Source organism: Kogia breviceps, chromosome 13 (assembly GCF_026419965.1).
Source record: "Kogia breviceps isolate mKogBre1 chromosome 13, mKogBre1 haplotype 1, whole genome shotgun sequence".
In the NCBI taxonomy this organism is placed as follows: domain Eukaryota; kingdom Metazoa; phylum Chordata; class Mammalia; order Artiodactyla; family Physeteridae; genus Kogia; species Kogia breviceps.
The window spans coordinates 29,494,643-29,508,134 of NC_081322.1; the positions used below are offsets into that span (position 1 = coordinate 29,494,643).

General features: G+C 37.2%; 1 protein-coding gene across 4 annotated transcripts in view; it reads left to right on the forward strand.

Annotated features, from left to right (window-relative positions):
- FUT9 (fucosyltransferase 9) overlaps positions 1-13,492 on the forward strand; it is a 178,953-nt gene that overhangs the window by 128,687 nt on the left and 36,774 nt on the right. Inside the window, exon 1 of one of the 4 annotated variants that reach the window (XM_067011493.1) lies at positions 5,265-5,325. The exons of the other annotated variants lie outside the window; for them this stretch is intronic. The gene's annotated coding sequence lies outside the window, so the exon portion shown is untranslated. Of the gene's footprint in view, positions 1-5,264; positions 5,326-13,492 lie in introns of those variants that run through there. 4 annotated transcript variants of the gene reach the window in all.

Below are 13,492 nucleotides of genomic sequence, written 5' to 3' on the forward strand. Positions count from 1 at the left end.
TGTCATAGCTATTAGTGAACACACTTTTTTTTTGTCTTACTATTCATCCATTAAACAGATATTTACTGAGTACCTACTGTATGGCAGGCAGTGTTTCAGGCACTGGGAACACAGTAAAGAATGTGAAAGGCAAAGTTTCCATCAAGGATCTTGCAATCTATTTGAAAAAGATAAATGTAAGTAATAAAGTACAATATATAGTATGTTGTATGTTAATAAATGCTAGGGAAGGTAAATATGTAGAAAATGTGAAGTGTGGGGTTGCGTTTTTATTTTAAAGATAACGGTCAAAAAAGACCTCACTGAGGAGAGCTTTGAGTGAAGATTTGAATAAAGTTAAGGAGCTGCCCTTGTGGCTATCTGAAGAAAGCCCTTAGGCAACGTGCAAAGGTCCTGAGGCAGGCATGTCCCTGGCTAGTTGCAGTACAGGGAGAAAGCTTATGCTGAAAGAGCACATCAGAGAGATGGCAAGGATGGGATGGGGTGTAAGGGAGGGGTGCCTATTCTATTAAGCCTGGTAGGTCTTAAGGTCACAGTAAGGATTTGATTTCTACTCATAGTGACATGAGAAACTGGCTGATTTTGAGCAGAAGAGAAATGATCTGCCTATTTCATTATATGTGAGGTTCTAAATGGCAGGGGCTACTGTGGACCATGCAGCTTGTACCTTTTTTCTGAGTAGCTTAATATGGTCCCTCTTACCTAGGATCCAGAAATATGTTTTAAGTAAATCATAGTTCCAAAGACAATTCTAATTTCCTTTTTTTTGTTTGTATCCCATCACTACTGGTTTGTAGACAACTCAAGAGCTTTTCTATCTACTTTATTATTTAGCATGCAATCAACACTGGAAAGTATTTATTAATGAATGATGGTGGTTAACTTTTACACAACAAATCTAAAATGTGGCTCTAATTTAAACACAAAATGACAAATTTGGAAACTGCAAAGGAAAACATAAGGGATCCTATCTTTATAATCCCGTTTAAATGCCTATATTTCTTAAGAATAGACTAATTTGATGATAGTAAAAAAAATTATCTTGATGCAACATGAATATGGTAAATATTCTTTGCTTTTTCTCCTTTGGAACTACATTTAAGAGGAATAAATCAATTCTGGAGCCACTTTGCTGAAGAAAGAAGCCAAAGGAATATCTCTAATTGTCTATTTTATGTACCTTCTCATACTTTTCTGTGTCACCATAGAACAGCATTACTACTTGGTGAAAGTTTTATTTTATTATAAAATGATAAAATGAATTTTAAATTTATTTCAAAGGATGCATCCATGAGCCAGCTAAATATGCTCATGGGTCTGCTCCAACCATGGTGTTTATTACTGTTCATTGACAGGCCCTATTGTATAACACTGAATTTGGAACTGAAAAAATTCTCTGTCTTTGGATAGCTATAATTTAATCAAACTTGCTTTAGTGCTCTTATTATTTCATAATAAAATATAAAATATCTTATAAGCAAATACCTCTCTTCCAGAAATTAAATAGAGAGGAAAGAATTCACAGGCCAAAGAGTAACAATCAGTACAAACACAATTACCTTCTCACAGAGGAGATAAATCAACTCTCCTTTTTTCTTCTTATCCAATATCAGAGCAGCACAATCTTTTCTCCAGACTTGTTCAAGTACCTACAATTCTTATCTTTATGCTAAAGCAAAACAAGAGGATAAGCAACCTTTGGATGTAGAAACACTAAAGATATTGACGTGTCTTCTGAGAAAAACTAAGTTTCAGGAAGCATATAATTATAGATCTTAAACCTAAAGACAGAAGACTTCTTATGTCTGAAAGCAATATAAAAATTTACAACTAGTAGTACCCCAGGTGAAGATTTCTTCTCTCTCCAGCCTTCCTGTACTAATTGAAATGATGGAAGACACCAGGGTGTTAGTCAAACAATCATCTCATACAAAGTGCTAAAGCATCACTTGAAGATAGCTAGTCACGATGGATCCAAGCTTGCATAACTCATCTGCAGGAATGCTTTGAAGATATCACAGCCATGCTAGATAAAAGATATTCTGTGGCTGAGATATAGTTAATATTTTAGGGGAAAAAAAAGTACATTTGATATGGTTTTACATGAGATAAAGGTAAAAGAACCATTGAACATGGGATAAAGAGCACTGAAGGAAAAATTAGTTTTAGAGACAACTACAAAGAAAAGCCTTCAAAAGAAACATTTATGTTGAAAAAAAAGTGTTGAAGCTGGGCAGCACATGTGAAATTAACTGAAGGCTGGTCCTTCATTAAAAACCATTTTTAATCTACCACATACCTCACGAAGCTGATGGTAACTAGAATTCTTTCTAACCACTTCTCCTAGTGGACTAATCAATCACTAAGCTAGAAATGTGAGAAGGTAAGTTCTAGTCACAATTACAAATGACCTTGAGCAATTCACCACTGGAGGTCTCAGAATCTTACCTGGAGAAAGAGAAATTTGGGCTAGATAGAGCGCCCAGTCCCTCCTATTTCCAAAATTATTTCCTTCTAAGAGCTCCATAGAATTCTTAGGAGTTTGTAGGATAGACGCTAAGCAACATCTCCCACCGAATCCAAATAATCAAAACACAAATAAACCATCATCAAACAAGTCCCATCATTGAGGTGGATGAAGTTTGAGTTCTCTGTAGTGCATCAAAAGCAGACTCAGAAAAAAATAAAATAAAAAAGCAGACTCCGAATGCTAGCTTTTTCAAATTTTACCATTTTGCTTTTAGTAAAAATTACATGGCATAATTAGTTGAGCTATGGCAATGTGCTATGAAGACTATTTATTCCTGAGTTCCTGATACCTTCATTGACCCTATGAGGGCAGTGAAATATTTCAAAGCTCAGAGTAGCTTTGGGGAAGCTCAGGTTGTAACAATTTTGTATTGCTTAAGATCTAGATTGCTCTAGGTACATATTGTGCAATAGGGTTGAAAAGACGTTTAAATATGAAAAAAAATCAAATAAGTACTCCTACAATGGTATAAATAAATGAAAATTTAAACAAATGTCTTTATTCTGACTCAATACATCCCACAAATCCTGACAAAATGTTCACCAACTGCTTTTGTGTGACTGGCTTAAAACTTGGGCTGTTAGATTTTGAACCACTTGAATGAATAGACTGCTTTCATTATGTAATTTAATTCCCTAACATCATCTTACACAGTCAGTACTCCATGCATGTTTGCTAAATTGAATTTAATTCTTCTACCACTGACAGAGTGCATTTGTTTTAATGAGCAACATGATTACTAATTTAGATGACATGCAACCGACAAAAGACAAAAAAGACTCTATTGGAAACCACAGTGGAACATTTTGGGTATAAAATGGAAATATTGACTTAAAATTTATCCCGCCATGCCTTGCAACCCAAAATGGGCAGATTTTTTTAATGCCTAAAACAATGTCTTCTCAGTATAACCCTTCTTGAAAAAGTACTCTTAGTTTACTAAGTTGCTGAAATTTGATTGCCTCAAATCAGGTCTATGTTATCAACATCAGGCATAACTCAGTTATTCACAATCCTCATCAGAGCCAAGAATAAACCTTATTGAAATATAGACATTGCTAGACAATAATGCAGCTGTAAGTTCCATAGAAAGCAAACCTTTCTTTGCCTGAATTTTTAATAATTATATTTCTAGAGCAAAAGATAATCTCTGCCCACCTAAACCTTGATTCTTTTAGGAGGGATAAGAAATAATCCAATAATAACCTCAACATAGGAGAAAAAATGGTGTAAGCTAGAGACTGTTAGATAAAGCACCATGAGAATTCGAAAGAAGCGATCAGGGATCAAGAAGTCATTGTAAAAGCAAAAACAAAAACCATTGAATCAAGTAAAGAGCGATGCACCTAATATATTTATGTATACATTGTTAGAGGGCATATTCATTGTTATATATTAAAGTCTGTATTTCCTTATGCCAAACAAAATCTGAATTAAAGATGTTGCAGTTTTATATTAAAAGAAGTCACTGTATAGAAAGTAGCATTCTTGATAGGCCGGACTATCAAAGTGTGAGAATTGGGGGGTGGGGAGTTGAATCCAGCATTACACGTAGAGACAGTAATGTGAGGAAAAGCCCAGGGTGGGGGAGGTGTGAGGCACTTACTGAGCAGAGTGCTGGTTTCAGCCAAGTGTGTCAAAGAGAACAGTGGGCAATAATGCCCCAGATGATGGAGCTCTTTGGATACTTGTCATAGCCTGTGATCATTGGCCTTGGACGGGCATGGAGGATTTTGAGAAGGTGAATGACAGCACAAGAGCTGCTCTTTGGGGATTTATTCTGGCAGCCGCGTCTAGGATGGATTGAAGGGGGTGGTGCCAACACCAGCAGCTCAGAGTAGCACCTAATCGACGAGCCACTGAAAATTGACCTGTACTCCACCTGCAGCGCACAAAAGAAGGACCACCTACCTCTTTCCACAATACTCCAGATACATGATCAGTTAAAACCTTTGTGTACTTGAGAATATACCTTTCTATATTACGTTGGAGCACGTAATTCCCTAGGATTGCGGTAAAAGGCAAGATAACACTTGGGCAACTCCCACTTTGTTCCTGTTTTAAATTTTGAAGTTTTATAATAGTAAGGTACTTAATTCATCTTGAGATTTGAGCTGTGCCACTGATATCAGCTTTCTAATGACTTTATCTTTATCAGTGTGGCTACAGAAAGGAAAAGTTTGATTCCATAATTTAGATTTGCAGATATCACATAGAACACTAATTGATATTTTGGATATATGATTTTCAAAGTCAGCAGACTTGGTAACAACAAGAAAACATTTTAACCTAAAGTCATTTGAAGGCTGAAATAGTTGTTAAATTTAGACTCTAAAGGAAAGTGAGGAGAGCCCTGCTTCCTTGAGGCTTAACTGCTTTGAATAAACTTGATAGTGAGTTATCCTTGGGGTAACTTCTACTTCAGATGAGCCTCATTCCATGGGTCTGGTCATAGAGTATATATAATAGAAATCTGGGACTTTTCCCCCCCAATATATTACACTGTCTGAAGGAGATAGTCTCATTTAAACAGAGAGAAAAGAAAATCTTTCAAAGAGAATGAGAGAAATTATACTTTTTTTTTTTTTTGCGGTATGCGGGCCTCTCGCGTTGCGGAGCACAGGTTCTGGACGCACAGGCGCAGCGGCCATTGCTCACAGGCCCAGCCGCTTCGCGGCATGTGGAATATTCCCTGACCGGGGCACGAACCCATGTCCCCTGCATCAGCAGGCGGACTCTCAACCACTGCGCCACCAGGGAAGTGCTACTTTTGTTTCTTGTCTTTGCTTCCTAAGGTGAAGTGAAATTGTTTGCCTGTTATCAGATCAAATGCAGACAAACTTTAAGGGGACAAGTCTTCTGAAAGATTTTATCTGGTAAAGGCATCAATCTTGCCTTCCTATTTGCTTCAGGGCATTGAAAATGGCTCCAGAGCACATCCGTATGCTAGTTCTCTTGTCAAAGTTATGCAGAACAAAACTCCCCTAAGTTTTCAAGAGACCTGTTACACAAAGCAATGAACAGAGTCTTGTTATATACAGATTCACTATCTTCATCAATCATGAGCTTTGAGTTCCAACCAGGGGATTCTGGACCTAAGGAGTAATATATCCTTTTGCTTTCTCCAGGAAGCAACCAAAGATATAAAAGGAGTTACATAATTGAGACATAACTGTGAGCTTTGAAACTATTTTTAATCACCAGAGCCAGCTTCTTATAAAAAAAAAAGAGAAAGGATAGCTCAAGCTTCATAATTGGTGATAGAAAACAATAACAATCTTGAAAAATACAAGCAATGAATTAGAGAGATGAAGTTGAGAAGTATTCAAAAAAAGATCAAAGGGCACTCATATTCACAGGTCCACATTATTCCAAAACCTGTTGAAAAATTATTAGATATATTTATTGACATTGAAACCATTCCCATCTTTACTCAGGGTGAGATCAGTATAATGTTTTGAGAAACCACAGGGAAAGAGCCTGTATTTTAAAGTCTGGTGCCACCCAGGATTCTCTGTTTGGATAATGGCCCTTCAATGGGTCATCCTCTTCCTCTGTCATGGTTTTAACAACTACACACTGTGTATGCTGGTGACACCCAAGTCTATACATTCAGCTCAGGTCTGATCCCTGAAGTTCAGATTTGAATAGTGAGAACTAAAAAATTTGCCTGCCACATCAGTAACCAAAGGATGGTGCAGCCATCAAGCCATCACATTACAGCTGCCTGGAGGATGAGCCCTGAGGGAACTTGGGATGGAGACTAGACTAACGATCGGGCTACCCACTGCCAAACCCATCTAGCAGTAAGCCGCTGCAGCCACACCCGATGGGGCACCCTGAGGAGACTCAGGATGGGAAAACACAGGATACTGCCCCCAGATAGCTGAGGTGCATATCAAAGGAATGATTTCAGTGAGCCCAGACTCTTGCATCTTCCCATATACAGAAAAGCACTAAATTCCTTACTTAAGATATCTGGTTTTCTTTTGTTAACAATAATCTTTTGATGTTCCAACTACCTGGTCTTCTGTTGCAAATACTCCTATATATCCTGGCTCCCCACCTTGCCTCTTCAGAACAGTTTCTCAGCATTATGTGAGATGCTCTGTCCCGGGCTTGAGTCCTCAGATTTGTCCACCGAATAAAATATAACTCTCAACTTTTAGGCTGTGCATATTTTTTCAGTCGACAGTAGTGACCTAGATATGCACATGGATGTCCTTGTCTTCCACACACTCCATCTCCACTCCTGGTACTCGTCACATTAATTTCTAAGTGCTTATTTCACTGCCCATCTCTCTCACTGGACCAGAGCCCTAGGAGGGCTGGAGCTACATCTCATTTTTTATCTTTAAATGTCCTGAGACAATATGCTCTCCAGCCACTACCATTGAAGATGCAGGGACTGCGTTAGGACTTATCTATGTGCCTGTCTGCTTATGGACACAGCACCCTGAGTCACTCTGTATGGTCTTCTTAGACTATGATTTGCTGTGTGACTTTGTCTATGAATATTCTGCCAAGTACGAATAATTTAATATTACTGCCCATTCAGTTGATAGAGCTGTAAATGGGGAATTATTGCCTTTCAGAAGAATGTTGCTAAAAATGCATTCAAAGCCATACCTGAAGAGAATAGTATAAAAAGTGTTTTCATTCCCACATGTGTGGTTCAGTGAAAGCTGAACTTTGCCTCACAGAGGACAGGCAAAGTGCATGTGGGTACCTTCTGGGTAACCTGTAGAAATCTAGTTAGGAAGAATGCTAAATGAACACAGAAATCTCTATATAATAGAGAGGCCATTAGTCCTTCTCATTTATAAAGAAAGTAGAGTGTCTTAAAACAAGCCCATCATTTCTTTCCCATCTATTACTTGGTTATCCAACAGGGGTACTCAACAAAAGTATTTAACTATATTATATATTTAAAAGTTGCTAAGAAAGTAGATCTTAAAAGTTCTCACCATATAAAAAAAATTGCAACTATGTGAGGTGATGGATGTGTTAACTAACTTTATTTGGCAATCATTTTGTAATATACACATATATATCAAATCGTTACATTGTACACCTTAAATGTATACAGTGTTATATGTCAATGAAATCTCAGTAACGCTGGGGGGAACGTATTTAATTGTGGCAAGTAATTGGTAGGATAAATTTTTAAGAATCCAAATTCTGTAAAGAAATACACGTAGGGCTTCCCTGGTGGCACAGTGGTTGAGAATCCGCCTGCCGGTGCAGGGAACACGGGTTCGTGCCCCGGTCTGGGAAGATCCCACGTGCCGCGGAGAGGCTGGGCCCGTGAGCCATGGCCGCTGAGCCTGCGCGTCCGGAGCCTGTGCTCCACAACGGGAGAGGCCACAACAGTGAGAGGCCCGCGTACCGCAAAAAAAAAAAAAAAAAAAAAGAAAGAAATACATGTAATTAATTTTTGAAGAGCATCAAATCAGACCATCTCGATTCGTCTCAATTCACCCGGCATGTCCTTTGTGCCCTCTCAGAGCTCACTGCTTCATTTCTCCATGCCTGCTCCCTAAAATCACAAAAGGACATGGAATGTTGACTGATGCCTTGCGTTAATCTATATTTGGGGGATACTAGAAAAAACTGGTGTAGCATTATGTTTTATAAGTGTGTAGGATTCCCTATAAGTAGATAATGTGAGAGAGAGTGATGAATACTTTTCAAATATCTTCCTTAACATGAAATTGAGAAATATCCTGAAAAGTCAGAGAAGTCAGACTGAATTAAGCTAAGAAAATACAGAGTCATATGATTTTCACTAGAAAATTGTCCTTATCCTGATAATGACGAGCACATTGCAGGTCTCTACAAAGGTCTTCACTCAGACAAGACAAAAATAGTAACTTGTAAATGAGAGTATGGGAAATGCTGCCTACCTCCTGAGGTCTCTCACTTATTTCCATGTCTTGAATTTCATTTTTCCAGTTTCCTTATAGTTTTCAATTATGAATGCTAGAATCACTGCTGTCATTTTTAAATTATGTATAATGTCTTTATGTCTATGTGCCATAGAATTTATTTCCTCTCCGTTTTAGAAAACTTTCTTTTGCTAGTAATGACCAGGAGCCAAGCTCAATCTGGAAAGGGAATGACTGAATTCTTAATTTTCCTGGAGGGGAAGTTCCTACATTTGTCTTTTATTTCTGCCTTTGATTATCAAACTCTATATTTCTACCTCATTAACCTTATTTCAGGACTTGTTGTCAATGTGAATAGTAGGAGAAAGGGGAATAAAGGCTTTCAATCCAATGGTTAATCTTGTTTGACACGATATTTACTTCCATATACTAATGAGTACTTTACATTAGTCTGTAAGTCATAATTATAAGTAGCTTCAAGTACTTTACAAGTCATCCGTCTTGGAGTTGGATATTGGCAAAAATAAAAGAAGTACAAGGGCACAGAGTAGTGAAATCATTTCCCCAAATAATGACCCACTGTTAATCCTGAATTTTTAGTTCTGGTTCTCTTACTGGTGCATATAGCCACAATTATCTACCAAGTTTTATTTTTTTAATTATAGTTTTTCTTGGATTGCAACAGGGATAAAAAAGAAAACGAACAACACTTAGGTTGTTAGTTGGAAATTATAACGTATATTAGTAAAGACGGTTTGGGTTGCAAATCACAGAATGCGCATCTTAAGCTCTCTTAAAAAGTAAAAGTATTAGTTTACAAAATTTAAGAATCAAGAGGTGGGGGGGTCTTTGGGTACAATCTGATTAAGTCTAACTCAGTTTTTTTTTTTACAATTCTATCAGCTCTTTTTTCTTCTACCATAAGCTTCATTCTTAGACTAACTTTTCTCATGGTAGCAAAATGAATACTGCAGTTGCAAACATTACTTCCACCCACCATATTGTTCAGAAAGAAAGAGAATGTCTCTTTTCCCAGTAGCCAAAAATGCTGGACTTCATCCTGCTTGGACCAAATTAGTTCATGTGCCCATTTCTGAATCAATCACTGTAACTGAACTAGTTATGTGTACACGGCTTGGAAAATAGGAGTTGGCATTAGTCTAGACTCCATGGAAATTGTCCCATGGGGTGGGGTCAGTCCTCCAAAATGCTTGCCTGCAATGCAATGAGGAGTCCATGACAGTCTCAGTACTTACCCACACTTGCTTAACATGCCTATAGGCTCTTTTTTAATCATGAAAGTGTCCTCTCTATTGTGTAGAAAAATTGCCCACAATCAGCAGAGCAAGGGATCTCTCAATTCTATAGCAGTTGAGGTTCACTTTCCTATAGCATCTGCCTTTTTTTGAATGTTCTTATCAAGCTTAAAAAGATTTTAGAGCCTTATTTCTAGATTTCTTTGAAATCTAGAAAGTTACTAATTAGAAGTTAGGAGGGAGAAAAAGACTTAGGATCACATGATTTACTGTAAAAGGTTTTTCTTTCTTCTGGGGGAGAAGGTGTTACTGGCTCTGTTGTGTCCACCCCAAATTCATATGTTGAAGTCCCAACCCCCAGTACCTCACATAGAACCTTATTTGGAATTAAAGTCTTTAAAGAGGTATTAAGTTAAAGTGAGGTCATTAGGGTGGAGCTCTAATCCAATATGATTAGTGTCCTTATAGGAAGAGACATCAGGGGCACACACAAAGGAACAACCATGTGAAGAGGCAGCAGAGGATGGATGTCTGCAAGCTAAGGAGAGGGGCCTCAGAAGAACCCAACCCTCCTGGCACTTATTCTTGGACTTCCAGTCTCTAGAATTGTGAGAAAATTAATCTCTGTTGGTTAAGCCACCAAGTCTATGGCATTTTGTTGTGGCATCTCTAGCAAACTAATATAGGAGGGTTGTTTGCTTTCTGTATCTGATTGTTAAAGCAATTAATTTCCAGTTTTGTTGCTTAATATGCCTTTGTTAGGTTCACTCTAACCATTTCTGGTCTAGGACTCTCTCCTGAAGCTGGCTATCCTTTTTTATATAGCTGGAGACTATAAAACCAAGCTGTCTCTTCCCTCTTTTTAATTTAGTGTTTTGTGGTTGCAGTCAGGGGAGCTAATTTTATGGAAGGAAGTAATTACTTTGCTGCTGTTCAAGAGATACCTCTTATCCTTGGGGAGGTGGATGTATTTCTCTTCACCAATGGAGTATATAATGCTGCCAGAAAGTTTTTAAGTTTTTTGCCTTGGTCCAGGACTGGTAATTTTCCTTCCAACCTGAAAATACTTTGAGAATCAGATCTATGAGTTAGCATACCTATCACTATGATCTCTTTCTAATTTTATTGTTATTAGCTCACCTTTTCTCCATGGAACCTTGGGAACATTTTTGTTTTTTGTGTTTTTTTTAAGTACTATATCTTTTCATTTCATCTCACCATAAGCTCGGTTCTTATACAATAGAAATGAAATATCTCCTTTATACAGTGCACTGAGATTTGGATCTTAAATTGGACTGACTATATCTAAAGAACTGAAGTATAATATGTTTCCATAAAATTATGGGCAGGAAATGCTAGTTTGAAATGTTCTTTTTTCCTTCAGTTTCCATTAAGTTGGGTTGGCTTGTTGTTAAAGAAAAGAGAGAGAAAAATTAAAGGCAAAGCTTCTGCCTAGAACCTTGTCCCCAAAGGAACTGATGTAACTATACCTAGCCCTAGAGAAAACATGACTAGCTATGAAGGCTAAGCAAGATCTGGTTATTTCTATTCATTCTCTGATTCTATATAATATTACCAATTACCTTCGCCTTAATTTCCTTATGGAATTGTGAAATGTGTGTGACAGTTCTTCTGCCTATAGTAACTCAGTAGTCTGTTACCAAAATCACTGAAAACATCTCAGAGGAGGGCCTTGAGCTCCTCAAAATTTGTTAAATAGATGTTAAATAAGGTAAAATGAAAAGATGTTTGGGTCTTTTTATAATTTTTCTATTATTCTGATGAATTTCTTTTTGTGTTTTTTTCTTAGAAGGGATAACTTAGTAACTACTTGGGGACTGTGCCCTGAATCAGATGGAACAATATTCTTAGATTTGGGTGGGTTTATGTTAGTTGTTTTTTTTGTTTGATTGTTTGTTTTTGTTTTTGTGGTACGTGGGCCTCTCACTGTTGTGGCCTCTCCCGTTGCGGAGCAGAGGCTCCGGACACGCAGGCTCAGCGGCCATGGCTCACGGGCCCAGCCGCTCCGCGGCATGTGGGATCCTCCCGGACCGGGTCGCGAACCCGTGTGCCCTGCATCGGCAGGCGGACTCTCAACCACTGCGCCACCAGGGAAGCCCCCTATGTTAGTTGTTTTTTAAAAATTCTAGTTTAGAATTTGTTCTAGATAAATGATGACATTTAAAAATAATTCAAGATTTTAATAACTCTTTAAATGATGTAGAAAGATTTAAACATTTAGACTTCATAAATGCCAATGATGACTGTAGAGCCAATTCAACTAATGATTTCAAAATATTACATAAACTATTTTTATATGCATATTTTCCAAAACAGGAAATGAATCCACTTGTTAGTGAGAACTACTCAGTCCTGTAATTATAACTTGAATCAGTACCATATTAATATAGAGCAACCTTGCCTTGCATTTTTTCTCTTTTGATAATCCAAAGATTGCTTGTCTTCAAATTTACTATTGTCTTCTCTTTAAATACAAGCTCATTAAAGAAATATAGAGATTTTTCCATAATGGTATGATGCAGATGAGGGGATTGTATTTATAGCAAATATGATTTTCACAGATATTTATTTTTCTCTCTAAATCTGAAACTTCATTTATATCAATTATACTATCCAGTCTTTAAGTATCAATTTATGAGCTCATGAGAGTTATTAACATCTCTCAGGTGGAAACCATTTGCAACAAGGCAAAAGAGATTGCTCTCAAATTCCTTAATGACTCCTTCTGAGACTAGGACCAGACATGCATTAACTGGCCCTCAGATGAGGAACTTGCTCTGTTCTTTGATTATCAAATATTCTGGGGAGATTTAAAATATCTCTAACCAGGTCTGGTGTTTCCACGACAATATTTGCTCGCTCATCACCCTAAGTGTTCCTGACTTTATTCTACCACTAACAAGTAAATTTCAGGTTCTCACTCTTTTTTCCTACATAGGCTTGAATCCTTTGTACTTTGTACTTTAGCATCATTTGTTAAATTTCTTTTTAAGCACTTGTTCATAGAATATCTGCTGCATCCTTGGCTTTGCACTCTGAGTGATGATGTACTAACCATTAAGTTGAGCCAAAAGGAAAAAAAAAATAAAAGCAACTCTTCTCTAGAATCCCCTTCCAAAAATCATAGAATGGAATAGGACATGAGCATTTAGAGTATAAGTTATTAAGATGGGTTCTATCAGACCTAATATACTCGTAGAACTATTTGTCTGTAAGATGTTTTAAACATATATAATTTGTAGAAATGTCTCCCCAAATCAGCTTTCATACAGGCTAAATACACTGACTAAATCTTTTTGACTCATATAAAACCTTCCCGTGATATTTCAAATTACTCTGTGCTTTAAACTGTCTTCTACCAGAACCAGAATTCAAGTTCCAGTCATCTTTCTGTCATCTCAATCCCCAAGCATAGTACTTTAATTTAGGGCTTAATAGGAGGTCACTATCTGTTGAATGAATGACTGGATGAATCAAGCATTACAATTTCATAAATGAGTCTTGCATCAACAGGATTCCAAACACACCTATTATTGGCTTTAGAAGTAATGGATCGTCTTGGTGAATTGCATCACTAGCTTATGCTTTCTTGATGATAAAGTTAAATATATACTTTTTGTTACTGCCTTCCCTACATTTTACAGTTCTACTTTATATTACTGATTATTCCTTGGATATATATTTTCACTGGTTTAAATTTATATGATTTTTTAAAAGACAAAATTGAATTAGGTGAAAATCATATAACATTAGAGAAGGGTAGAAGAATCATAGGGATACTCTTAGTTACCTAGAGA